The following is a 12,946-nucleotide window of genomic DNA, read 5'->3' on the forward strand; positions in this document are numbered from 1 at the left end:
GTTTTTGCTTAAAGGGTCTTCTCTAGCTTCACCTTTCGGCTGTTGGGTCTTATTATGACTCTTTTGTATTAACTCTTCCCTGTAAAACTTCTGGTCCCTTGGGGACATTTCCCACTTACTAACAAATTACCCTTTAGCCTCTGACATGTTGAATAGATTAAACTTCTTTAAATACGTTAAGGCATGTTCTTTCATGCTTCAGTTGTTCTCTTGACTATGATCTTGCTCTAGTTTATCAATAAACTTTTGGCAAAAAGGATTCTTTTTCATACCTAAAGATCCCTTTGTAATAATCTGTTGATACTTAACATTTAAGCTAAGGGCGATAGCCTTGAGATACTTCGTAAGACAAACTTTTTTTTTCATGCTGTTGCATTGCTGCCTTCTAATGAAACGGATCATTTTTAATATGGTTATTTTTTGAATTGTATATCTGCTGCCATGAAATGATTCAGGAGATGTACTAAAAACTCTCAGTCGTCAGACCTGCCTGCCAGCATCCATTAAAAATACCAAACAAAACCCCTCAGCCTAATGTACTCCTTCAGCTCCCCTATGCAGCTTGAATGGTCTTCTGAAGACTTCTATACAATCAGACCACCTGCTCCTGTTGCTTTGGCATCACCTTTTAGTGATGTATTTCCTCCTAATAAGAAAATAATATAGTTATTTCTGCTGTATGCTTCTAAATAAGAGGGGAAGCTAAAAGATGGCTGGCAGCTGATGTTTTCCAAAGTGACCGTCTTGGTAGTAGCTGCTACCAAGCTAGTTGGCAATCTGCTGAGCTAGGGGAAGTTTGTATCTCCTGTAGATCCAATGTGCCTATTTGTAGACTGAGAAAACTAAGGTGGTGTGAGGTCATATCCAGAGTATGTTATAGCCTGTTGTCCCAGAGGGCTAGCAAATGTAATTCTTATTTTTTAAGTAAAAGCTTGCATTCAGCAAACATTGGTAAAAGTCACAAAGGAAGTACTGACATAGCACAACACAAAGTTTTGATTTGACCTGATTCCTACCAGCAGAATATTTTTCGTCTGTAAAGTTCTTGTTGTAGACTGGAGAGAAAACATAATAAGCTCAGAGATAGAAATAGAGATTTTTATGCAGAAAGAAAGCAAATTATTTCATAAAGACTTTTAACAAGCTCTGAAGCTCCTGTCTTGCATACTCTTTCAAAATAAATTGTTGAGTAAATGCTGAATGGAAAAGTGTATGTACTGTTTTTACGATAAATGTTTTCCTTTACTGGGCTACCTATGCTTTAAATGGCATCCTTTGCATGCTGAATGGAAAGAACATGGTAGGGAAAATAACATTGTGTCAGCCAGTGATAAAATTAGTATACTTGAAAAAATGCTTGCGTGCCAGCAAGACCCTGTGTTTGTGCATGGAAATCAGATAACTGTGCGTATAATTACCAGTTTACATAAATGGTTGCCAAATTTTCATTGGCGTTTCTGGGCTCTGCTGTGCAGAGCAGGAGAGTGTGCAACTTCTACATGTGCATGTTAGAGCAGAGGGTCAGGGTGACCTGGAAGGCATCGTCAATATATCTGTTACATTGTTCTCCACACTGCTGGAGCTGAGCAAAATGCATCATGCACAGAGCACTTTTTGCAAATCACGGTCATTTTTTCAAGAAGGATAAACATCCTTTTCATTTAAAAGAAAAGCAAAAAGAGAGAGAAAATGGGGAGAAAAGGACCATCTTTTCAAAGGCTTTTAAACAGTTCATGTTGGGCATCACTTAAGTGGCGTAAAGCATTTAAAAATGCATTTGAACTTTATTTGATGTCCTTTCATCCACTGATATTTCAGCACATACAATAAATTGCAGAGCTGTAAAAGCACGGAAATTGGACAATAAACATGAGTTTTAGGGGGTTTTTTTTGTTTTTTTTTTTTTTGTTTTCTTTTCCCAAGTGATCAGGAAACCATGGACAGAACATTATTGCTGTACACGTCTTCCTCTCCTTCCCCTCATGAAAAGGTATTGCATCCTTGCTGAGGCACTTTTGCAATAGGGATACCCATTTATTGGGTTAATACCTAGAGAAAACAAGGAGTACTTTGGGGCAGGATTGCAGAGGGCAGCAAAGAGGGAAGATGAAGTGACTGTAGCAAGTCCGTTATGTGTCAAGTTATATTCAGCTGAAGGTTTGTATTTTAGAAAGCAGACTTTTTCTTTTTTTAGAGTAGAATTCTAAAAGCTCTAGCGTTCACTGCAGAAAGAGAGAGACAGTAGAAAAGTGAATGAGTTCAGTGCTCAGAGCATGCACCCTCTGCCAACAAAGCAGCATGCTCAATAAGGGATAGGAAAGATGTGAGCAGAGGGAAATGTCAATATGAATACTGATAAATTCAAGTATCTGAAGTATATATGTGCTGAATCTAAGTTCGTGACTTGGTAGGTTAAATCATAAGATCCCAACAGTCCTACCTCTAGTTGTGGAAAGGAAAATTATTGAGGGAGAGAGTGGGTTTTTTTCTTTATAATGATGAATATCACTATATTCAAGCACCTAATAATTCAACTAAATACTACTAAAAATTTTTGAAAATGTCTCAGAGCTTTCTTTTATTGAAGTCAATGGTAGGTTATACTTGTAGACACTTCTCAATCCTTCTAGAAGCCTGTTGTGTCATACAGTGCTTGAATGACTTTAAAATCTGGCCCTATGCTGTTTCTTCTTTCTAATGTATGATATCAGTAAAATATAGCGTGTACGGCTATATTGAAAACACTATGCATGATAGCAGCAGTGCAGTGGCACAAAAAGCTATAAATATAAGCTTTTTTATTTTTTCCTGTGAAAATTTTAATTGCATATTGCTGAATAAATCAGATGGGAAATGATGAAGGTGTTTCACCCAGGCAAATTCTTACTGGTGTTTGGTTTTTGTGAATTACTTAAAAATAGCTGAAAAATGGAGATAGGAAAATTACATGAAACGAATTGTACATACTTTGGGAAGTTATGTTCTGAACCACTTGGGGGATCCCAACTCCCCCACCAAGCCACTTGCAACTTGGGAATGCTAGATCTAGGACTGTTCATGCACACAATACTGCAGGGCTAAGCCTGTGATATTTCAAGATGATGGGATTATTTTCACAGCTAACAGTTTGGAGGATTGGGCCCCTAAGCATGTGCAACCCCTTTTGAACTTGTAAACTATGTCCTGCTTATTAAAAGAGGGGGCTAGAAGAGGCTTCACTTCTGTACACAGAAATAAAGGAAAGCAAATAAATTCCCAGCAGAAGAGTGTTACTTACAATAACCTCACCACCAAGAAAAAGCAAGATTTGATCCTGTTGAATCCCCAAAGCAAGAATACACCCAGAGACCATTGTATAAATAATGTTGGGGAATACTTTCTCTGGAATATTTTCGCAGTATGCAGAGCACATCTGAGTTATTTATTCTTTCTATTTAAGACTCTTAATCATAGAAGTGTCATGATAAATCCTACATTTTTAGAGGCTTTATGCAAGTTTAATGCGATTAGTGCAATTGTCTGCATATCCCAGTCCAGCAAAATCCTTTAGCATATTCTAAGTATTCAGCAAGTCAATAATTTTGCAGAAGTCTCACAGCTATTTGAGGCATGTGGTCTGTCATGCAGCTTTTGTTTTCTGTGATGGAAAACATTGTCCTTTGTCTTGGTAGGAAGTTGAATTCCCGTGGAGATGGATGTTAATACAGGAATTTAGAGACTTAAATTCTAAGGATTTAAGCAACTTCATTGGAGTCTTTCCTCCCAACCTGTAAAATATGCTTTGAAGGATGGACAATCTGTAGGCTAAGTGCTTACCCAGACATGTTTGTCCAACAATATTAATGGAAATTAGTAAAAATTTCACCAGTACAAGGCCTGTCTTCTAGCAGTAGCAATGTATATACTGAGACTTTTTTTTGGTTTACTTTCTTTTTTCCCTAGAAGCTTTATAATATAGTCCTGTGGTTAGAAGTGTTTATGCTACTAGTAATGTAGCACCTATAAGCTGACCTTAGTAATTTCTGTTCATGTCCTTGCTCTTAGATGGCATTACTTTAAACTATCTTTATCGTTTTGCTTTTCACAATATGAATCTATTCTCAGTATGCAATGTGCAAAATGAGACTTAAATTTACATGTCCTTTGATACCCAGAACAGGACATTCGCTAGGATATGTAATTGTGGCAGATGGAGCCTGAGGCTGAGACGCAGGGTTGTAGCATAAGCTACAGGTAACGTGGTCTTTTGGTCGTGTTCAGTTTGTTGCACTTTTGTTCTTAACCGAGGACAGTGCTGACGTGAGCAAGTTTTATTGTAGACTTGCCAGTTTAGCTATATTATTTTTAATTAATTTGAGTCTACCTTAAATCATAATTGAAACAACAAACTATTAAAGATTTGAAATGACAGTAAATTCAAACCCTAAATAAATACATCAGTAGTGTTACTAGCTGTAATTTATCTACAACATGGATGACAGCTCCAAATGGTTTGAACCAAACAAGTTATTTTTTATCTCCTTTCTTGTGCCTGCCATTGATTTAGTCTAAATGTGTTCTGTAGGTAATGTGATTTTCTGAAGTAAACTATAATGTGATTTAATGCAGAAAATATTCTCAATCTAAAGCAATGTTGGGTATTATGTGTGCTTTAGTCTGGAACCTCCAGGTGTGAAACACAACATCAGAGCAATGGATTAAATCTGTTTGAAAAATATGCTTTTTAGATAAAAAGCAATGACCTGTTCATTAAAAAAAAAAAAAAAATCTCCTCCTGTGGAACACCATCTTAGGTTTATTGTTTTTTAAGCTAGAGTTGCCGTTTTTATTAAAGAACAGGAGTTACTTTGGTAGTTTAATTTTTAACATTCCCAAATCAGTTTAGTCTCTTAAACTACAAGAAACAGATAATATTTCTGTTTCACAGATTTTTTTAATAATTGTGGTGGTGATACCATCTCTTAAAGCGATAGAAGGCCTGTCATTTAGCAAATGTACCTATTACTGTTAATGTTTGTGACTGGCAATGTAGAGCATGAGGAGAAAAATGCTTTGGACAATCACTTCTGTTGCCAAAACAGGAAACGATGAAAGAAAGAAGAAGTGGAATCACATGGAAATCATTTGAAGTAGAATCACACTGAAATTAGCACGTACTTTATTTGCTTTCTTTTCAGCTAAGTTGGGAAATAGCAAAATTCATGGAGTTTATTTTTCTGTGAGAAGAGGTGTGTTTGGATTTTTATGGAGCAGAGAGGCCTAGACCTGTATAGGATTTTTGACTTTAGATGTTGGAAGAAATGAAGTACTGAGTCACTTAATTAGAACAATAGAAATGCACCTTTGAATTTTCTCTTTAGCAAAATTAGAGGGGATCCTGGCAGTATTAAAGAGTAACACCTGACCCTGCAAGTGTGTCCTATGGAAAACAATAGAAAGACACTTGAAGTAGTCTTTAAGCAATTTTAAGAAGTGCTTTAGATCCTGGGAATAAAATTTTAAAAAATATTTCATTAAAATTGAGTGGGAGACTTTTGAGCAAGACTTAGGCTGATCAGTACGAGCACAGACATTGCACCTACTAATGATACTTTGCATAAATGCTTGTCAGTGCTTGCATTTAACTAGCAGGAATACAGTATTCAGATCTACCATTTTCTTTTCCTCAATTATACAGGTGGTTTCTACAGTCCTGTAGGATTCCAATCGATGGGTTCCTTTGCTTCTGTGAAAAGCAGCTGTGAGGTGTCATACATTTTCCTTTTTTAATATCACTAAATGCTCTGTAAAATGTTGCGTTTGCCTTTTTTTAAGCCAAATTTCTTTTTTATTTTTCAGGATTGTAATTGTGGGAAAAGATTAAGTACATTTTTCTAATCAGTACCACAGTTGTTATTTAATTTCACTAGAATAAGTAAGAACGAAACCTGGCTTTCTGCTGAATAAGTTTGAAACAAAAAACCCTCCCCTCAAATCCCCCAAACCAATTTCTATAGGTTTTAATGCTTTTGATTTCATATTCATTTTGGTATTTCATTATACACGATGCTTATTTTTTCCTGTATTCATTCATGCAAAACATGATATTTTGACACTTGGTATTCGAATCTTGGGAGCAATATTTGCAACCTGTATTTCACAGCTACATGTTTTTAATTCTTCTGATATGGAAAAAGATAAATTCATATTAATTACTTCCTAGATATTCCTGTTTGAAGTTTTGAACTTCTGGAATGAGTGTTGCATACCATGTTTGAAAGGAAACATCTGATGTCATTTCCTAATGCCATCAGCACACTTTCCCCTATACTTTTTTTCTGCATGCACGTGCAAATTGCATTAATTTTACTAAATCTCTTTCTAAATTGACTTTGTTAAATTGGTACAACCCTGATTCTCCTGAACCTTAGAGTGCCTTAGTTTAGCTTGTTAGGAAATTAAGCTAAATCAATATAATTCACTTGTACTGATTTAAGAGAGTTGTATTGGCTCAGTTCCCTGGTGTGTATTTTTGAACTATTGAGAAGAAGTATAGGGAGATTCATGTCATTTTTATGCCCACCAATCCTGGAATTGTTTTCTCCTCATTTTTTACTGGAAGAAACCCAGCTTAAACAAAGACTACAGAATAAAGTAAGAAAGAAAGAGAGAAAATGGGAAAACAAGAAATGCTTTGTTGTTTTACTTCTGACTAGTAGAAGTTTATTTCATAGTGGTTAGTACATTTAAGTAGATATTGTCTGTTCATAAGGGAAAAGATTTCTTTGTGTTGCAACTCTTCCATGGTTAGTGCCTGCCTTAAAAGTCATATATTTATTTAATTTTGCAAGAGTTTGTACTGACAAGGAGTAATGAATGGCAATTGTAAATACTCTTGGGTGTATATAAATAAAGAAAAACAACTATTCCTGTAAGAAAACTTTAAAGAATAAACTTCCAATGCCTGCCTTGCCCCAAATTGTTGAACTATATTCAGGCTTAAGCATGTGAAACTCAAGCCACGTACTGGACTTCTGTCCATGTCTATCATGATTTATGTGGTATTCCTCAGAAAAAACCCTCCCTCCACAAAGCGAAGAACAACCCCCAAAAGATCGTAATATATATGTCTAGCATACAAATTAATGTACTTGTGGTCTGTTGATGTTAAATTTCAGTGTTATAGTGGATTAGAGATGGTACCGGAGGCACTTATTTTTCAATTATCTAATATTTTGACATGAGATAGAATCATAGGAAGATATTTTGTGCGTCTGGATAGGCTAATGGGGTTAGATGGGGTATGAATGTAGTCTTCATAAGAAAAAAAAAAACAATGATCATCCTAGTTTCTTCACTACCTTTGTCACAATTACACTGAAGACTTGGAATGCTATATAAATTTAGGCTCTGGATCTTAAATCACTTTGCAGATGGCAGAATTGTAATCAGCAAGGCAAAATTATCTTTAAGTTCCTGTAAAATGATGAAAATTTTCTTAATTTTGCAGTTTTGATTAAGTAAAATATTACCAGGAAAAATACAAGATTCAGAACAACCCACTTTGTTCATTTGTGGCACCAGATCATCTTGAAAACTAGACTTTGGCAGTTGCAAGAATTGTTCTGAAAATCTGCAAAAAACAGGCATTGAAAGTCTACGCTTCAAATACAGAACTGTTTTTTTTTTTTTTTGCTGTTGGATCCTATTTTTCTGTATTTTTCTATTGAATCAATTTTAAGAACACTTTGGTAAAGGTGATTTGAATTAATTTTGCAAAATACTGAACTGAACACAAATTTTTAGGCTTTGCTTCATGTTAAATTTAAGAAAAAAGGAAACTTTTATGTATTAGAACATAATGGTGTTCTTAAATTTTTCTAATTTCTTGTCTTTATGGTTCTTTTGATGGTTGACTTGGATATTCATGGTTTCCTCCACCTCTAGTTCCTATCAGCACGCTTCTCCAGTCTGTCAAAGTCATCTAAAAAGTAATGCAACCATTTGGTGTATCAGCCACTCCTCAAGTTTCATGTCGTGTGCGAACTTGCTGAGGGTGTGCTCTCTCCCATCATCCAGGTCACTAATCAAGATGCTAAACAGTACTGGCCCCTATATCAGCACCTTGGGGACACCGCTAGTAAGTAGCCTCCAGCTGGACCTTGTGCCACTGATCGCAACTCTCTGAGCCTGGCAGTTCAGTCAGTTTTCAATCCAGCTCACTCTCCATTTATCCATTTTATGAAGCCTGTACTTCATTAGTTTTTCAGTGAGGATGTTATGGGAGACAGCATCAAAAGCCTTACTAAAGTCAAGATAAGCAACATCCACTGCTCTTCCCTTGTCCACCAAGCCAGTCTTCTCATCAGAGATGACTATCAAGTTGGTTAATCATGATTTCCCCCTTGTGAATCCATGCTGATTACTCCTGATCCCCATCTTATCCTTCCTGCGCTTGGAAGTAGTCCCCCAGATTAGCTGCTCCCTCACCTTCCCAAGGATCAAGGTGAGGCTAGTTGGGCTATAGTTCTCTGAGTCCTCCCTCTTGCCCTTCTTAAGACAGGAGTCACAAACGGTTTCTATTTTATTTTCTATTATATTATATATTATATTTTCTATAGAATGTTTTCTATTTTATTTTCTGTATATAGTCTGTTTTATTTTCTATTATATACCTATATGGTGGTTTCTATTGTATTTAATTCACAGAACTTCAATTTTGTTAATTTCTACCTGCAGTTTATTTCTGACACCTGACTTTGTTGTTATATTGTAAATGTTTAACATGGACTTCTTTTTGCAAGTAGCAATCCACTTGATACCTCTTTTGGTATTAATGGATACTGGAGCGTGAGTTGAGATTATATCAGCTGGTTGGTTCTATGGGGTGACGTGTTTTGCTTGTTAGGTATTCACAAAGAGGGAAAGATGCAGTTAGTGAACAATCAGGACTTGCTGCCAAACAGCAAATTTAGATAAGAACATATTCATCTTCCTAAAGAACAAGCAAGGAATCCACAGTATCCATAGAGCAAATAGCATTCACTCAGAGCATTGCTGCCTTCTGCTTGCCTGAACTTGTCTCTGATTATTTTCTAAATATTGCAGGTATTGATGTGACTGTGTCAGGCATAATGCAAGAAACATTCTTAGAGTTTCTTTACTCTACAGAGATATTTAGGTCATCATTAAAGCTGCTGATGGATGCTTCCAGTGGGCAACTCTGTTGCACTTAAAGCTGTATGATTGTAGTGGCTCTACAGCATGATCCCGTATTATTGTCCTTTGTCATGTTTAGATGTTTCAGTGGAGCATGAATTGTAATAGTAGTGAATTTATTTCCTCAAAACTAATATATTTTCTCTCCATTTAAGGGGCAGACTCTTTAAGTAACTGCATTTTTTCTGGAGGAATGACTTCCAGCTTCTAAACAGAAAAATAATGTTCTTCCTCATTGACTCCTTTGGAAGATGTGCACGCAAACTTCTTCGTGTGGCATCAGTCTGAAAAAACACATCCTGAAATCAAAGGAGAGGCACATAACTAGCTCATGAATATTCTGAAAGGTTTTGTAGAAGGTTAGATCCACTTTAGTTGAGATTTTAGTAGACTTACCTTTTATGCAAGGTCTTTTACTAGTGTAATCAAGGTGGAATGACTCTCTGATTAATTATTTGTAGTTTCCAGAAGAAAAAAGCATTCATTTTCTTTCAACCTGGATGCAGGGTATTTTGCCAAGGCTTGTACCTCACTGTACTTAAGTGGCCTATTCTGACAGATTAAAATTCTCTGGTTTGTGTTTGCTGATTGAACGTTAAGCAGAGTTGTCTGAGCCCTACATCTTGAAGTAACTAGGAGCTCTTCTCCCATCTTTAAGGGAATACCTAGTCTTTACTGTAGATAAGCAAGTTATCTCATTTGGCCACAGCTTTTACTCAGGCTAAAGGGCTGCTTTTAATTGTAGTTTATTTCACGTCTCATATATTTATGCTACACCTTAAGTCTGATGCATTCTGTATGTTATGTATCATATTGCTAAAACTGCAAAAAGATTAAACTGATACCCTAACCAGCTGTTATGTGGGGTAATGATACTTGCAGAAAGGATGATGATTGTATGATAGGAACTCATGGTGCTTGTTTTGAGAGTCCACTACAGTGTCTGTTTTCTGTAGTGGAAACCTTATTACAGAAAGCAAAAATAAGGGAGCCTGAGAAATAGGGGGAATGGAAGTGTAATATGTTTTGGTACCGGTGTGCATGGAGGATAGAGAACAAGACAGGCAGAATCCATCTATGTTCTTATGGGATACTTGGCAGAAAAACTGACGAAAATACAGGCTTTTTTATTCTCTTCCACCAAGACCTAGAACATGACAAGCTTATGTGCTAAAATTGTTGCCTCAACTAGGGGATTCGTAGACTGTAGTTTGATAGTGTCTGCCTTTATCTGGAAAGACCAGTACAAGGAGGCCTTTCTGGGACAAAATAAAGATAAATGCGAAGCTGGCTGGGTTCACCTCTTAATTATTGTTCACAGTTGATAGTTGTGATCTTCTTTAAGACTGGGATCAGAGTCTAGTTAGTGTGTTATTTTATCTAAAACTCTAAAAGTTTGGTGACTGTTTCATGCTGCAAGCTTGGACTTAGCAGGGCTTGACTCTTTTCCTTCTCTGCTTCCCCCACCCCGGTCTCTCAGATTTAGCCAAAAGGTCCTGGTGGCACCTGCTGAGGCCTGCTGGCAGTTTCATCACCCACAGATATCAAGGGAAAGATCCTCTGGCCATAGCTGTGGGGCTACTTTCTCAGGATAGGTGACACTTTTATTAGCGGATAAATTTTCTCTTCTAATATTCTGCATTTCCTGTCTGGTTAGGAGAAGTGAGTTAGAAGCTTTGGAAGGGGAAAATGACATCCAGGCTTGAATCACTGAGATAAGACATTGCTGCAGCAAATTAAAGCAGCTCCACTCCTAACTGAGGTCTTCCTCAGGATACTACAAGTCTCTTATAGCTATTAAGAGGATAAGCCATGAGGGCAACTTAACATCTCAATTTTTGCAGCATTATTCCCACAGTATATACTTGCAGTGCTACTTCTCCCAGTGCTAGCAGGTTGTCCTGAAGCATGATGTCTTCACAGTACAAATCAATGCGCAAAAAAAAAAAAAAAAAAAAAAAAAAAAAAAAAAGGCAGCAACACAACAAAAACAGTTTCCCTGCCACAGCCTTGCCTCCTGGAGGGACCTCGGCCACATGCTGTAGGTAGCTCACCTTCTGCCATCATACGTTGTGGCTTATCCTCACTCATCACTGAAATAAATGAAAGCTACCTGAACAGTAATGCATTCATTTTCATAGCACCCCTCTTGGATGAGTCAGTATTGCTGTAATTTTACAGATGGCAAACACATAGAGAATTGAGGTTGAAAGTACCTGTGGATTGAGGGGATCTACTCTAAGATACCTGTAACTTCCTTTTCTAGACCTTTTTGATGTTGTCTGGCAAGGAGGACTGTGCTTAACCTGCATTAATCATACTTGTGAGAGCTCAATACTGCTTCAGATTAGGGCAGCAAGTTAGGAACCCCAAAATGAAAGACATGTCCTTAGCAGCCACCGTTGAAAAATCTAATAAAATGAGTGGGTTAGTACTGGACAGGATTTCTTTGGCAGAGTCAGGTTAGAATATGTTCTCTCACACCAACATTGAGCCATCTTAAAATATAGAAAATATAAAATATAGAAAATATAGAAAATATATTAAAAAAAAAAAAGGACTGTTACTGTTTCTTTGTGGCCCCTGTGGCCTGTGCACAAAACTTACTTTGCCCGCTGCACTGAATGATGTAGGGAATCTCTGGTTAGGCGTAGGAGGAAGAGTAATTAGCCTGTGTGTATACGTGTAGGGCTGAATTACATAGGCGCATTCTTGTTTCTTGATGAGCACAGAGAAAAAGTGAATCTGCTGCCTTGTGCTTCTCCCATCTTCAGAGTATGGTTACCAGCAGCTCATGGGAAGTAGCTGATGTTCTAAGTTCGTGTGCTAGCTACCTCTCTTCTGTACCTGTATTCTTAATGTGATCAGAAACATTTGCCTAAACTAATTATACTTTGATATAGTTAAACAAGGCATTAGATAAATAGACAGAAATCAGGTAGGTTTTTAATGGTTTAATGTCCAGTTCCTAAAGAAACTCACCAGGCTTTTTCATACCTCAGTAGGTCTCTAGCTAATCTATAAGAAGTCCATCTACTGCTCTACTGCTGAGTTCTCCTGAGCCCCTGACAAGACATTTCTCTTCTAAAGGGTGATGTTTTAAGTGGGCTGGACCACATGCATGATGGGGTGATTGATGCAGACTATGATGGCTCCAGGCAGGGAAAGTCCATTTCCTTTTATAAAATGAGAACTGATGGTGGCCATTATGCAAATAAAAACATAAAAGCTTGGGCTCCCTGCAGCTCTCGGTTCACAGAGGAAGTTTATTAAGGAGTACATCTGTCTGGCTTCCTTTGTCTCCTACAAAGAACTACCTAGTTGTCTTCTGCTGGGTTTATGTTGGCCGTCTCTGGGAACACAGCTGCCTGCTGGCACTTGCTGTTGCTAGAGCAGCAGGGGTTTCTGAGAGGGCATTTTGACAAGCCTAATTGCCAAAAGTGTTGAGGCCGCCTGCTGCCTGAGATGGTCACAGTACCCTCAGGCTTTTTTCTTTCTTTCTTCTTTTTTTTTTTTTTTCTGCTTCATTTTTAAAGGAAGAGCCTTCCTCTTCTAAACTTCATATTAAAACCGTAACTTACATTTACGGTCAGTTACTGATACATCAGAAGACTTCTATCATAACTTTAAAATGAAATTATCTAGGAGCTTTAAAAGAAAATGGGAGGTTTAGAGTCCAAATCTTTTATCCCAGATCTCTGATATTCTACCTTGTAACTGCTAAGATCAGTGAAGCACGAGCTGCTTG

The sequence above is a fragment of the Dromaius novaehollandiae genome, chromosome 2, assembly GCF_036370855.1.
Source record: "Dromaius novaehollandiae isolate bDroNov1 chromosome 2, bDroNov1.hap1, whole genome shotgun sequence".
Lineage (NCBI taxonomy): Eukaryota > Metazoa > Chordata > Aves > Casuariiformes > Dromaiidae > Dromaius > Dromaius novaehollandiae.